Source organism: Leptonychotes weddellii, chromosome 10 (genome assembly GCF_054177405.1).
Source record: "Leptonychotes weddellii isolate Sample4059 chromosome 10, ASM5417740v2, whole genome shotgun sequence".
Lineage (NCBI taxonomy): Eukaryota > Metazoa > Chordata > Mammalia > Carnivora > Phocidae > Leptonychotes > Leptonychotes weddellii.
Genome location: NC_138378.1, coordinates 91,133,078 through 91,148,402, shown reverse-complemented (window position 1 = coordinate 91,148,402; position 15,325 = coordinate 91,133,078).

Here is a 15,325-nt window from a genome sequence, read left to right as displayed (position 1 = left end):
ACCCATATTTTTATTCTTTCAGTTGTTCTTTCCTGACCTCCCAGAGTCTTTCTGTTAGCATTCTGAGTAGGGAAACACCCAGTTCTCCTGCATATCCCCTTTACTGCTGAACTCACAACACTTCTGACACCAGACTTGTGGGGGTTTTCCTCCCCCAGGCAGTTGGCATGTCCTGCAACTTAACACAATTCTGACACTGTTGACCTGAAGGTGGGGTCCGATCCCACCGGTTGAGGGCTCAGTCCCACAAGACCGCCCTCACCCTACTTTAGATGCCAGTCATTAAGTGTATTGTCCCCTGTGCTTCTGAGTTCCCACAGCACCCTCACTGGGTTTGATGAATTTGCTAAAGCAGCTCAGTTTACTTCCTGTTTACCAGTTTATCATAAAAGGATATGATAAAAGATCCAGATGAACATCCAGATGGAAGAGGTGCCTCGGGCAAGGTACGTGGGAAAGGATGCACCAGTCTCAGCACCTCCATGTGTTCACCAACCCAGAAACCCCCAGAGCCCTGTACTATTGGGAGTTTTATGGTGGCTTTACCACATTTACCACATAGGCATGATGGATCATTAACTCCATTTCCAGCCCCTCTCCCCTCTCTGGAGAATGGGAGGTGGAGCTGAAAATTCTAAGCTTCTAATCATGGCTTGGTCTTTCTGGTGACCAGACCCCATCCAGGAGCCCACCAAGAGTCACCTCATTAGAACAAAAGACCGTGCCATCACCTAAGAAATTCCAAGGGATTGAGGAAGTGTCAGGAACTAGGGTCAAAAACCAACTATTAGAACAAAAGATGCTGCCAGTGTGCTTATCACTTAAGAAATGACAGTGGGGGCGCCTGGGTGGCTCAGATGGTTAAAGCGTCTGCCTTCGGCTCAGGTCATGATCCCAGCGTCCTGGGATCGAGTCCCGCGTCGGGCTCCCTGCTCCTTGGGAGCCTGCTTCTCCCTCTGCCTCTCTCTCTCTCTCTCTGTCTCTCATGAATAAATAGATGAAATCTTTGAAAAAAAAAAAAAAAAGAAATGACAGTGGTTTTAGGATCTCTGTGCCAGCAACTGGGTGCAGAGAGCAATATGTATTTTATTTTCTATTTTCTACCATATATATATCTGTTTTCTATAATAAATAAGCAAACAAGAAAGTAAATAAATCTATTATCTCACACATTTCCTTCCTGCTTCAAGAACTTCCTCTAGCTAACAAATTCTCTTAGTTTTCCTTCAGTGAGAATCTCTTTATTTTTCATTCCTAAAGAATAGTTTCACCAGATACAGAATTGCAGGATTGTTACCATACTCAAACTTGTCCATGTCCCCAGTGCACAGTAAGCCAATGTCTGAGACGCTGGTTTTGAAACAAAGAAAGCTTTAGTATCAGAAGGGCAGCCCAAATCTGCCTTGCCCTGTTGAGCTTACATGCATGAGAGAAGGGTAAGGGGTTTCTTAAAACCTTCAGTGGGGGGGTGGGGGGGTTGAAACAATCTGGAGGTGAGCATTCTTCTGGACAATGAGGCACTATTTGGGACCTGGCATGATCAGATATGTCAAGACCAGTGTTACCATCCCATTCTCATCAGTGGGTAAACAGGGAGTAGGAGTGGAAAAGGTTAATTAGGTAGGGAACAAAACAATGTGGAGCTAAGTTAACAATGCAACTAATACAACTATAGTTCTTATGCTTTCAGAGTAGGTCCCGGAGCCAGGTGTCAGGCTCAGGCTGACAGTCTTTCTCTCACCACTCTACAAATATGTCACTTCTTCTGGCCTTCTTGGTTTCTGATGACAATTTGCTTTCCTTTGAATGGTTTCCCCTTACAGACAAGGTATTGTTTTTCCTTTCTCTGCTTTCAAGAACTTTTCTTTGGCTTTAGTTTTCTGAAGTCTGATTATGATGTGTCTTGGTATAGATTTCTTTCAGATTATTTTTTGGGGGGGATTTGCTCTCCTTGAATCTGTAGGTTGATCTGTCTTTTGCCAAACTTGGAAGTTTTTCTCCTAAAATTTCTTCTTTTTAAGTTTTCTCTTAACAGTTTAGTAGTTTTTAGTTTATTCACAGAGTTGTGCAACCATCACCATAATCAATTTAAGAACTTAAGAACAAGATACTCCATATGCATAAGCAGTACCTTCCCAGGACTCTATCTCTCCAGCCTGTGGTAACCACTGATTTACTCTCAATGGAATTGCCTATTCCGGACATTTCACGTAGGTGCAATCGCACAACATATGGTCTTTTGTAACTGGCATTTTTGAATGAGCATTATGTTTCAAGATTCATTCATGTACCTATATCAATACCTCATTTTGTTTTATTGCCAAAAAATACTTCATTGTGTAGATATACCACATTTTTATTTATCCATTCAAATGTTGAAAGACATTTGAGTTTCTACTTTTTAGCTCTTATGAATAATGCTGCTATGAACATTTTTTTAAAGATTTTATTTTTAAGTAACGTCTACTCCCAACATGGGGCTTGAACCTACAACCCTGAGATCAAGAGTCTCATGCTCTTCTGACTGAGGCCAGCCAGGTGCCCCTGCTATGAACATTTTTGTACAAGTTTTTGTGTGGACTAGTGTTTTCTTTGGGGGTATATATCTAGGAGTGGAATTGCTGGGTTATACTGTGATTCTCTGCTTAACTCTTTGAGGAACTGCTAACCTGTTTCCCACCATGGCTGCACCACTTTACATTCCCACCGGTGATGAATAAGGGTTTCTCTACATCTTTGCCAAATTCATTTTGTCTTTTGGTGATAGTTATCCTAGTAGGAATGAAGTGGTATCTCATTGTGGTTTTGATTTGCATTTCCCTGATGACTAAGGATGTTGAACATCTTTTCATGGCTTGTTGGCTATTTGTTTATATTCTTTGGAGCAATGTCTATTCAGATCCTTTGTGCATTTAAAAAATCAGGTTATTTGTGTTTTTATTGAGTGGAATAGTTCTTTAGAGAGTTTAGATACAAGCCCCCTATCAGATATATGACTTGCAAAAGTTTTCTCCCGTTCTGTGGGTTGTATTATTATTTTCTTATTTCTTTGGCTATTTTTTTCAACTTCCTACTGGGACGTTGATGACATAAGCATTAGATCTTTTGTTGTAGTCCCATATGTATCTGAGGCTCTGCTTATTTTTTTGTAGTGTGCTTATTCTGTTGTTCAGATTGGGTAATTTCTATTGTTTAAGTGTAAACCAACAATACTAGGAGAGGGTGGGGAGGGGTGGGAAGGAGGGGTGACAAAGGGGCATAAGGAAAATTTTGAGGGTAATAGATATGTTTATTATTTTGGTTGTGGTGATGATTTCATAGTGCTTTCATGCGCATATGTCAAAACTTACCGAAGTTTTGGTACGTTTAGACCTGTGCAGTTTATGTCATTTAAACCTCACTGAAACTGTTAAAGAGTTATACTTAAAACCACCAGGGGGCAGGGGGAGCTCCTCCACATAGTCCCTGTTCTGTTTATCCAATGAGGCAGGACCTACTACAATGTCGAAATTGATGATTCTAGTAGAAACGCACCTCTGCTCTTTCAAAGAAATATTTTGTAGTTAGGAATGCTTGCTTACTACCTAGATAAACCATTCCAATTTGCAATGCTAGAGGTGGGATCCCCGGGGGGGTGGATATAAACACCTTCTAGCAACAAGATTCAGGTTAAGCTTTCAGATTTGTGCTACAAATACTGTCTTGAAAGAATCACATTTGCTCCTCTTCCTCTCATGAGGATATTCAAATTTCTTTCAGCTGCAGATCACTGCATTCAAACTAAGGTTTACAAACCCAAAGCGTAAGTCAGGGTTGGGGGGCAGCTGCAAGAAGCACGCGGGGTCTGGGGACCATAGCTCAGAGGCCACCAACTTGCTGTGTGACATCAGTCACGTTGCTTAATCACTTTATGCACCTCCAGCCCCCAGTCTCAGCTTTCTAAAAATGAGGAATGACATGAATGTTGCTTATAAAATCAACACTGCCTGCTGGGGCAGACTGGGCCCGTATTAGAGGGAGGGGAGCACGTGAGCAAAGTCCATGGAGGAGAGCTGTGGCTGGTGGGCTACAACAGACAAGTGGCAGTCCTGGGAGGGGCTCCAGTGTCCTCTATTTTGGGGACTCTTGGATCTGGGTAAGGTGGGACTGGCTCCTCTCACCAGTCCAGCCCCGCTGCTTCCTTTTCAAAAAAAGGCAACACTTGCTGGCAAATGAGACCTGGACACAGGGCAGAAGGTGCCTCACTCTGAGCATACTTGGGAACAATGACTGTCCTTGTGCTGTAACCTGTACCAGGCAAGTGCACCCCTGCCTTTTTCTCAGCATGAAGTCAGCGATCCCAGACCCTCAGACATTTGTCCCTTACTTTGATGTTGAGAGCCTCATTCTTACAGAGAATATTGTTTGGCATGCATTTATGTCTTGTGACTTAAAATTTTTTTAAGGATTTATTTATTTATTTATTTGAGAGGGAGAGGGAGAAGGAGGAAGCACACTCCCTCCTGAGCGTGGAGCTCCGTGTGGGGCTAGATCTCAGGACCCTGAGATCATGACCTGAGCTGAAATCAAGAGTCTGAGGCTTAACCAACTGAGCCACGCAGGCGCCCCTTAAATTTTTATTCCAAAATGAGCATGGTAATGGCTGACATTTATTGAGGACTTAACACATACTAAACAGAGTTGTAATCCACTTATTTGTTTAAACTAAAAAGCCCTTGAGCCCTGAGATTCCCAGATTATAAAACTTGCTCAAGGTGATAGCCGGTAAGAGGCAGAGCCAGGGTTCGCCCCCAGGCAGACAGGCTCCAGTGTCCAGCCCCTAAGAAGCTGGAGAAGTTCCTTTATCGAGGAATCTTGGGGGCGGAGGGGGGAAACCCAGCACAGAGGGTCTCGAGGAGGTCACAGGATTTCGTAGAAGTTTGGAAAGAAATCTCCGGGAGCTCTGAGAAGTAAAGGAATTTGTGCCTTAAGGGATGCACAGAAGTTGTGTGGGTGTGGGAGGCGAGCCTCCAAACTGAGGGACTGCAGGTGAGCGCCCTCAGAGGCCTGGGAGTGGGGTTAGTTCCAAGCCTTAGCTGGAAACTCTGGGGGCCCGGCGGGGAAACCCCTGCTGAGACGCGGGGCTGCGGGGTTTTCGGGAGCGGGGGCGGGCGGGGGGGGATGCGTGCAGCCGCGCAGGCGCGCGGGGTGGGTCGGCGGAAGGGCCCTGGCTCCCGGCCGGCCTCGCTTTCCTTCCCGGCCCGACGTCGGCGCAGGCCCGGACGCTGCAGCCCTGGAGCAGCACGGAGTCCCCAGCTCCCAGCTGAGAGGCCGCTGCAGGCGGGCGGCGCCCGGAGGACGTCAGTTCTCAGCTCCCTGGGCGGTGGGAAAATCTGGCCGTCTCCGCCTGGGAGTTGCCCAGGGCGAGAGCGCCCTTGTGTTTGGGTCACCGTCGGTACCCGCTCCAGCCTAGGGAGTGTCCCCAGCCCTTACTGGACAGCGGGCCTGCTACTTCCCCTTGGGCTGCTATCCTGGACTCTACGTGCAGGAAGGAGACTTTGTTCTTTTTCACCAGGAAGGCCCCTGTCCTGTCCCCTCTGACCCTGCAAGGCTGAGCCGCTGGTGGCTTAGGGAAGGCTCTGTGCGGATCTAGACGCTTCCGCCGGACACCATGCTTTCTGAAGGGGGTAGTGAGTCAGTAAGCGCTCGCTGTTTCCTTTGGGAGCACCACCCCCTTGCCCGAACCCGGTTAGATACCAGGATTTCAAGAGAGACTGAAGCCGGAGGCACCCACAGGTAGGGGGCACCAATTTCTAATAATAAAAAGACAGCAAGCTGGGGCTGCTTTAGCTTCCTCGGGCCTCAGTTTCCACATCTATAAAACAAGGGATGGACCAAGTGATCATTAACTGGGGCTGAGACCACGACTTCAGGCTCACTGGAGACAGATCTGGATACTGCGGCACGATGTGAGGTCACAGCTACATGACTCTTTTTTTTTAACATAGGCTCGACACCCAGCATGGAGCCCAAAGAGGGGCTTGGAACTCACGACCCTGAGATCAAGACCTGAGCTGAGATCCAGTCGGATGCTTAACCAACTGAGCCACCCAGGTGCCCCCATATCTCGATCTTTTTAAAGGGGAGTCTGACCTCACTCAGGCCTTTTGCTAATGCTGGGATCACAGCAGTCTTCACAGGAGACTCCACAGTTGTACCCCTTCCTGATGTCCCCTTGGTGAGTGGCAATCCACTTGCAGTCTCTTACTGCCTGGATGCTGCCCTGCCCTTTCTAAAGGCTCCACAGAGATTGTGGTGGCAATACTCTTTTGGGTTCCAGTCTTCTCCTGAGGAGCAAGGCTTCCCCTCCAACTGCCAGCTCTCCTTACCTGCTGCCCAGGGGGCTTTATCCCTGTTTACCCCATGCCTGTAACCTGTGACCAGGCCTCCAGTAGCCTTTGCCCTCTGCTCCCTGGAAGCCCTCAGACTGGCAGCCCCCACCCCAAAGCTGATAACCCCTCTTTCCCTGTGTTGAAACAAAACCTGGAGGAATTCCCCTTTTTTTTTTTAATTTTTAAAAGATTTTATTTATTTATTTGAGAGTGTGAGTGTGCACAAGGTGAGGGAGGGGCAGAGGAACAGGGAGACACGGATTCCCCACTGAGCAGGGAGCCTAACGGGGGACTCCATCGCAGGACCCCGAGATCATGACCTGAGCCAAAGGCAGACACCTAACTGACTGAGCTACCCAGGCGCCCCAGGAGTTCCTTGTCATTATGTTGTGCCAGAGGAAGACGGCTGCTTCAAAGCACTAGAACAGGAAAGGACCTTGCTGGGGGCAGGCGGGAGGTAAAGGCACTGAGAACAGATGGCAACACTTCTAACAGTGGAAACAAGAGCAAAGTTCTAAGCGTTCTGTCATGAAAGTTTTAGCAAAATAAGATTACAGGTTTCTCCGCTATCAGAAAGTAGAGCATTTCTATGAAACCATTCATAAGCCAAAATGGCATAATTTGAAGAAATAATTACCATTAATTTATATGGGAAAAACTTTGAGCATTCCCAGACCCAAAAAATAACCTCTCTTAGGCTTTTCTGAAACCTTAGGACATATCTTGCTAATGCGTGCACAAAAGAAATCCGGATAAAGTACAGACTCAAAGCTCTGGAGGCCGGAGGCTGAGAGGCTGAGTGTAGTTCCCGGGGAAGGAGCTGGGTGGCGCTGCTCTCGCTCTGGGCACACCTCTGTGACAGCTCACTGAAAAATAAACACTGCACAGCTATTTTTGCCTTTTGCCTTTTTTTCATAAGAGCAAAATCCAATTCGGATTTCTTACAGTTGGCGAAAACAGGTAGTGATGCAGGTTTTTTTTTTCGTAAAAGCGAAGCGGCCTAATACAAACTTCCAAAAAGCAGGTATACCTGTCTTGGTTGGCAAGAGTAAGAACAAAAGGACCCCTAAAGTTTCCTTGAGAAGGCAGGAGTGCTTTTTTCTCAGAAACTGCGTTTACTCAGGACTGAATAGAATTTCCCAGCTGGGGTGAACGGGGTTTGGGGAAAATGCTGTGAGGGTTTTCAAGATAGTTCAGGAAAAGGCAGTCTTTTACCACAGGCACACACACACACACACACACACACCTCAGATGTCCTGTGTGTTCTCAAGATGGTGGCATTGCCAGGGCTTTTGTGCCCTTGAGGTTCACAGGAACAAAGTCTGATGTCCTCTCAGTAGGGAGCCATGGGGGAGTTTCTTTGACCATATGATTTAAGCCTGTGAGTCAGACACTCCACCAGGTCACCAGATTTATAGCTTTTCGCTTGGGAAGGGCCATGAGGTTGGTTAGGTAATGAGAGCTTATACATGGTGTCTTCGTGGCCCTTACAGAAGCTTTTGAGGCCGCTAGCACATAGACTCTTCCACTCAAAGCTGGGAGGGCTGAGAAATCCTCTAAGGATCTAATAGTCAGCCCGAAGTGGGGGAGGGGAGGGGGAAGGCGTCCACTTGGATGGCAGCCATAGTGCCCTCCTCCTCACCCCCTACTACTGTTCTATAGTCAAATGACCCACTCCATCCCTGGGTCCTGAGTCTCCTTTCTAACGGAGCCCTCACTGTCACAGACTGGGATGACTCAAGTCCTGGAGAGCACCCGGGCCAGCTGGTCACCCGAGTAGGCGGGGTGGGGGGACTGGGGGGTGGTGACTGCCTGCCCAGTGGACAGGGCAGCAACCTCCCAGCTGCTGTTAACTCAAAGGACACTGCTGGCTCCAGAGGGCCTCTCCCTAGGACTTCCCAGCCTTTCTATGGATGAAGATCCCTACTTAAAATTGAAAACGCAAAAAATAAAAATCACAGATTGGCCCCCTACCTGAGACACTTATAATAGTAGGTGCGCTTCTAGTAACTGTTGATAGAGAAAAATAAAACCTATAAAAGGCTTCTCTGAGTTCAGCAGTGTTTTTAAATGATGTTGTATTGTAGCTATCACAAACACATCCACACATGTTTGAAAAAGAGCACTAAAGAGTATATAGGTGTTTGTACACAGATGGGCACTCAGATGCAATCCTCAGGATTATCAGGGCAGGGACCACAAGTCTATGAAATCTGAGGTCCCCCATTTCCCAGAGAGAGCTGGATTCAGTAGTGTGCACACAGACACACACACTCCTGCTTCACTTTGGCTACATCAGGCTATAAGGTCTGTGGGATCCATGTGATCTCTAAGACCCTAAGGAATCCCTAGATCTCAATGATGATGAAGCTGAGGCCAGGACCTTCCGGTATCTTCCTGGTCAGTGGTTCCCAAACCTGGCTGTCCTTAAGAAGCCTCTAAACAACTTCTCAAAAATGCAGTTTCCTGGGGTGACTGGGTGGTGCAGTTGGCTAATCGTGTGGCTCTTGGTTTTGGCTCAGGTTGTGATCTTGGGGTTGTGAGATCAAGCCCCAAGTCAGGCTCCAGGCTCAGTGTGAAGTCCCCTTGGGATTCTCTCTCCCTCTCCCTCTGCTCCTCCCCCCACCCCCGTTCTTTCTTCCTGTCTCTCAAATAAATAAATAAATCATTTAAAAAATACAGATTCCTGTTTCCGTCCTGGGGCAACTGGATCGGAATCTCCAGGGCTTGGACCCTGTGCTATATATTTTTTTAAAGCTTCCCAAGTCCATGCAGTGCATGAAAAGAAAACTGCATCAATCCTACATATCCATCCCCAAACCAAAATCCCCAATAAATTATGGTGTATATAAAGAACATTAACGCCATTACTGTGTTGGGCCCTGCTGAAATTGGCAATTAATCCCCTTTCTGGGTGAATCTTTACTTTGATTCCTTTGATCTCAGAAAGATGAACTTCCAAGACACCAAGAGATAGAGACTAGCAAAAGTGTTGCTCACCCCCAGCCATCTTTCTACCAAGGGTACAATTTCTCTTGAGCCTGAATGTCCTGGACTCTAGAGCTGGTGGCTCACTTGTCCGACAGGCAGACACAGAGGGGTTTGGCTGCCATCCATAACCAGGCACTGAAGGCATGAGCAGGTGGATGTGTGTGTGTGGGGGTGTTCTAAATGGTTGCTTCTATCCCTTGAAGCAGAAATCACAGGTCTGGATCATAGCCTAGCTTGGCTCCATCCTCCTTCAGGACCTGAAGTGTGCAATTCTTCACTAAACAATAAGCAAGCCCAATCGCCAAAGACTGATCAGACAAGGAAAGTGTGCAGAGCTACACGATGTTGCTACCTGAGGCTATCCTCCAGTAAGGGGACTAACAGATACTGGTGAAACTTGCTTAGGAACATGGGCTCTGGTTTATTCTCTCTGTCCACTCCCCTGAGAAGGAGAAATCATCACACGATGGGGTTAAGGTGGCAAGAAGGCTGCCAGAACAATGGCTCCAAGGTTAGTTCAACAATAGTCCACCAGTGTAATTTAGTAGAATAACAGCTTAAAAGGGAAAAGCCTTGTGATGTCTCTAAGAGAGGCCAAAGAAAATTGATCCAAGTCATACCCACTCTTGATAAAATTTCTTGGCAAACTGCGAGTAGAAGGGAACGCCTTTAATGTGATAAGGGGTCCTGACCAGAGTAAACCTGGAACTTAGCGGTGAAAACTTAGAAACATTCCTTCCATTCAAAGATGGGACAGGACATGCATGCCTGCTCCTCTACCATTCAGTTCTGTCTTGGAAGTTGACCCAGCATAGCAAGACAAGAGAAGGGACAGGAAGGAGCAAAGCAGTCTTCACTTACAGGGGACATGATTATCCACCTATATTATCCAAGAGGATCAATGGATAGACTCTTAGAGTGAATACAAGTGAGGCTCACGGTGGCCAGATACAGGTGACCCCATAGGAAATCATCAGGAGGGCAGTGCCCCGGAATGGCCAGTTAGAGAATGTAACATCAAAGTAACATCAAAGAGGTTCCAGCCATGATAGCAACACAACTATAAAGAACACAGAAACACACACAACAGAAAATATGCAAGATTTTTAAGAAGACAACAAATCTCTACTGAAGGACGTAAACATCTTGATCAAATGGAGACATGTGATGTTCATGGATGAAAAGACTTGGTAGGCAGTTGTGTACATGGATCTGGAACTTGGGTGAGAGGCAGGGATAAATGGACTTGGGAATCATTGGCGTGGATCTGAGTGATTTCTCCAAGGAAGATTATGGACATGGGGCGGGGGGAGAAGAGAAGATGGCTCCAGTTGGAGTGTTGAAGGTCACCAAGCCAGAGAAATAGGTGGGAGACCAGGACAGTGAGGTCACTGAAGCCTAGGAAGGAAGCAGTTTCAAGCCGGGGGGCCAACTGATATCAAATGCTGGTGAGAAGTTGGGGAAGAGAAATGTTCATTGGGGCCCATTGTACTTCGTAAGGAGGAGTTAATTAGTGAGCTAGGAAGGAGCAGCTTTTTGTGGAGCAGTGGGATCAGAAGCCAGATTACAGTGGATTGAAAATAAAAATGAGCGCCTGGGTGGCTCAGTCGATTAAGCACCCAACTCTTGGTTTCAGCTCAGGTGGTGATCTCAGGATTGTGAGATGGAGCCCTGCATGGGGCCTCTCTCTCTCTCTCTCTCTCCCTCTGCCCCTCCCCCCTCATGCACACTTGCTCTCAAATAAATAAATAAATAAATCTTAAAAAAAAAAAAAGAAAAACAAGTTCTTTGGGGGGTAAATATGGCAGATGAAACATGCATATCTACTTTAGTGCTCTCTTGAAACTATACTCAAATGATAGTAAAGGTTGTTTTTGAAAGGCATAAACCTACAAGGACAGGACTAATGAGAGAAAAAAAAGTTTAGAAGCTGGAAACCAGAAAGACTGTAACTAGCTTTTCAGACTAAAAAACACCCTGAACCCTGAGGAGGCAGTAGGGAAAGCCTAGAACCAACCCAATCTATAACACGAAATCCTCAAAAGGCTTGGGAACTGTTGATGCCATGGAACTCTAGAGGTTGGGCTGAAGGAGTCTAAAATAAGAATGTTCCCCCTTTGGGCTCCCACAGGGCAGGGCGCCAGTCTATCCCCTTTGGGCTGGAGAGTGAAAGAGCCTGCTCTGGGGGAATCTAACTAGGCAAGAGGAAAGACTAACAGATAGTGGTATTAGAGATTCCTTTAATAAACAGTCCATCCAGATCACCCTGCAGCGACACTCCAGGAAAGCCCACCCTTGTACTCAGAACTTAAATGTGAGCTGTCACTCAAAGCAAACTGCAGATTAATTCAACCAAATATTTAAAGAATAAAACAATGCCAATCCTACACAAACTCAGAAAATGGGAAAGGAGGGACAACTTCCCAACTCATTCTATGGCCAGCATTGCCCTAATGTGAAAACCAGACAGGGCGCCTGGGTGGCTCAGTTGGTTAAGCGACTGCCTTCGGCTCAGTTCATGATCCTGGAGTCCCGGGATCGAGTCCCACATCGGGCTCCCTGCTCGGCAGGGGGTCTGCTTCTCCCTCTGACCCTCCTCCCTCTCATGCTCTCTGTCTCTCATTCTCTCTGTCTCAAATAAATAAATAAAAAATCTTTAAAAAAAAAAAAAAAAGAAAAGAAAACCGGACAAATACATTACAAAGCAAGAAAACTAAAGACCAATAACCCTTATGAACAAAGACACAAAAATATTTGGTAAAACATTACAAAGTTGAATCCAGTAACATGTATTGTTATATAAAAACATTAAAAATACACCATGACCAAGCGGAGTTCATCCTAGGAATGCAAAGTTGGTTTAACATTCAAAAATCAAGTGATGTAATCCACCACATTAACAGAATGAGGAAAATCCATATGATTATCTCAGCAGATACAGAAAAAGCATTTGACAGAATTTGGCAAAATTCAACAACTTTCATGATAAAATCTCTCAGAGAATTAGGAATAGAAAGAAATGTCTTCAACCTGATAAAGACCATCTGTGAAAAAGCTGCCACAAATATCATATTTAATGGTGAAACACAGAATGTTCTCTCTCTAAGATTGGAAACAAAACAAAGATGTCCAGTCTTAACCACATCTATTCAACATTGTACTAGAGGTCATAGCTAGTATAATAAGACAAGAAAAAGAAATAAAAGGCATCCAGATTGAAAAGGAAAAAGTAAAACTGTCTTTATTTGCAGATGATATGATTGTATGGGTATAAAATCCTAAGGAATCTATGAAAAACTTCTAGAACTAATAAGTGTTTAGCAGGATCATACAAGATCAATACATAAAAATCAAATATGTTTTTATATATAGCACCACATATTTTAAAATTAAAACTTATTTGCAATAGTATTAAAAAGGAAGAAAATGAATAATAATATGTGCAAGATATGTATCTAGAAAACAAAACATTGCCAAAAGAAATTAAAGAGATTAAATAAACAGGAAGATAGACTGCATTTAAAGATTACAAGACTCAGGGCGCTTGGGTGGCTCAGTCGTTAAGCGTCTGCCTTCGGCTCAGGTCATGATCCCAGGGTCCTGGGATCGAGCCCTGCATCGGGCTCCCTGCTCCATGGGAAGCCTGCTTCTCCCTCTCCCACTCCCTCTGCTTGTGTTCCCTCTCTCACTGTGTCTCTCTCTGTCAAATAAATAAATTCTTAAAAAAAAAAGATTAGAAGACTCAATACTGTTAAAGTATCAGTCCTTCCCAAGTTGAGCTGTAGATTCAATGAAATCCCAATCATAAACCCTTCAGGGTTTTTTGCTGAAATTGACAAAGAATTTATATGAAAATATGAAGGATAAAGAAGAGTCAAGCAATTTTGAAAAAGAAGGAAAAGGGGGGCTTACAATACCTGATTTCAAGACTTATTATAGAGGTATAATGACGAAAACTGTGGTATTGGCAAAAGGATAGACACATGGATCAATGGCACACCAAAGAGAATCCAGAAATAGACCTACACATAGAGGGTCAACTAATTTTTGACAAAGCCTCCAAGGTAATCCAATGAGGAAAAGGATAGTCTTTTTTTTTTTTTTAAAGATTTTATTTATTTATTTGAGAGAGAGAGAATGAGAGACAGAGAGCATGAGAGGGAGGAGGGTCAGAGGGAGAAGCAGACTCCCCGCCGAGCAGGGAGCCCGATGCGGGACTCGATCCTGGGACTCCAGGATCATGACCTGAGCTGAAGGCAGTTGCCCAACCAACTGAGCCACCCAGGCGCCCCAAAAGGATAGTCTTTTCAACATGCAATGATGGAACCCTTGGATATTCATATGGGGAAAAAATACATCTTGACCTTACTTTAGGCTAAACACAAACATTAACTCAAAATGGATCATAAACCTAAATATAAAAGTTAGTTCAATAAAATTTCTAGAAGTTAATGTAGGAAAAAATCTTCAAGACCTTGGGTTAGGCAAAGACTGATGTGTCTGAGAAACACAAAAAGCACAAATCATAAAAAGAAACAGTGATAAACTAGTCTTCATAAAACTAAAATCTGCTTTTCAAAAGAGACTGGAACAAATATTCACACTACATACATCTGACAAAGATCTTGTATCCAACTTGGGCCATGTATTCCTCTGAATATTTATAGTTGCCTCTCGTTAAGTGTGGATTCCATACCACAAATTCATCTACTCACTAACACTTATTTGTGACCCCAAATTCAATACCTGCGGCACTTCTGCAGTCACTTGCGGCAAAAAAATTTGAGTTTCTGGATGTGCACATTCTGGCTGGGGTTGACAAGCTGATGCTCTGCTTTGTGTTTCAGCCCTCATGCTGTAACCAAATGTCCTTTCTGTGGTCTGTGTCATGCCACATGTCTTGCAGTTTTGTGGGTTTTGTTAGTGGTTTTGCTTTTTAAAATGGTGCCCAACCATAGTGCTGGCTGGTACAAAAAAGCTGTGATGGGCCTTATGGAGAAAATACATATGTTAGGTAACTTCCTTCCTTCCTTCCTTCCTTCCTTCCTTCCTTCCTTCCTTCCTTCCTTCCTTCCTTCCTTTTCTTTCTTTCCTCCCTCCCTCCCTTCTTTCTTTCAAAGATTTTATTTATTTATTGACAGAGAGAGAGATAGCGAGAGCAGGAACACAAGCAGGGGGAGTCTGCTGCAGAGGGAGACTCTGTGGCAGAGGGAGAAGCAGGCTGCCCGCCGAGCAGGGAGCCCGATGCGGGGCTCGATCCCAGGACCCTGGGATCATGACCCGAGCTGAAGGCAGACGCTTAATGACTGAGCCACCCAGGTGCCCCCCTTTCTCTCTTCCTTCTTTCTTTTCTTTTTCTTTCTTTCTTTCTTTTAAGATTTATTTATTTTAAAGAGAGAGAGAGCGCATGTGAGAGAGCGTGGCGGGAGGGGTGGTGAGGAGAGGCAAGGGGAGAGGGTAAGAGAGCCTCAAGCAGATTCCACTCAGGGTGCAGCCCAGCCTAGAGTTTGATCCTGAGATCACAACCTGAGCTGAAACCCAAGAGTCGGATGCTTAACTGACTGTGACACTCAGGCTCCCTGTGTTAGATAATTTTCAGGAATAAATTAAAATGCTGTTGGCTATGAGTTCAATGTTAATGAATCGAAAAAATAGATAAAATACGGTGTCTTTAAAGATTTTATTTATTTATTTGACAGAGAGAGACAGCGAGAGAGGGAACACAAGCAGGGGGAGCGGGAGAGGGAGAAGCAGGCTTCCCGCAGAGCAGGGAGCCCGATGTGGGGCTCGATCCCAGGACCCTGGGATCATGACCTGAGCCGAAGGCAGACGCTTAATGACTGAGCCACCCAGGCGCCCCTCAAGTCAGTGTTTTACTTGGTAAACATGTCTGAGACCATGCATCCCTGGCTGCTAAGCACCATGGCGGACAGGGCTAGAAAGGTAACAGCTTTATTTTGAGC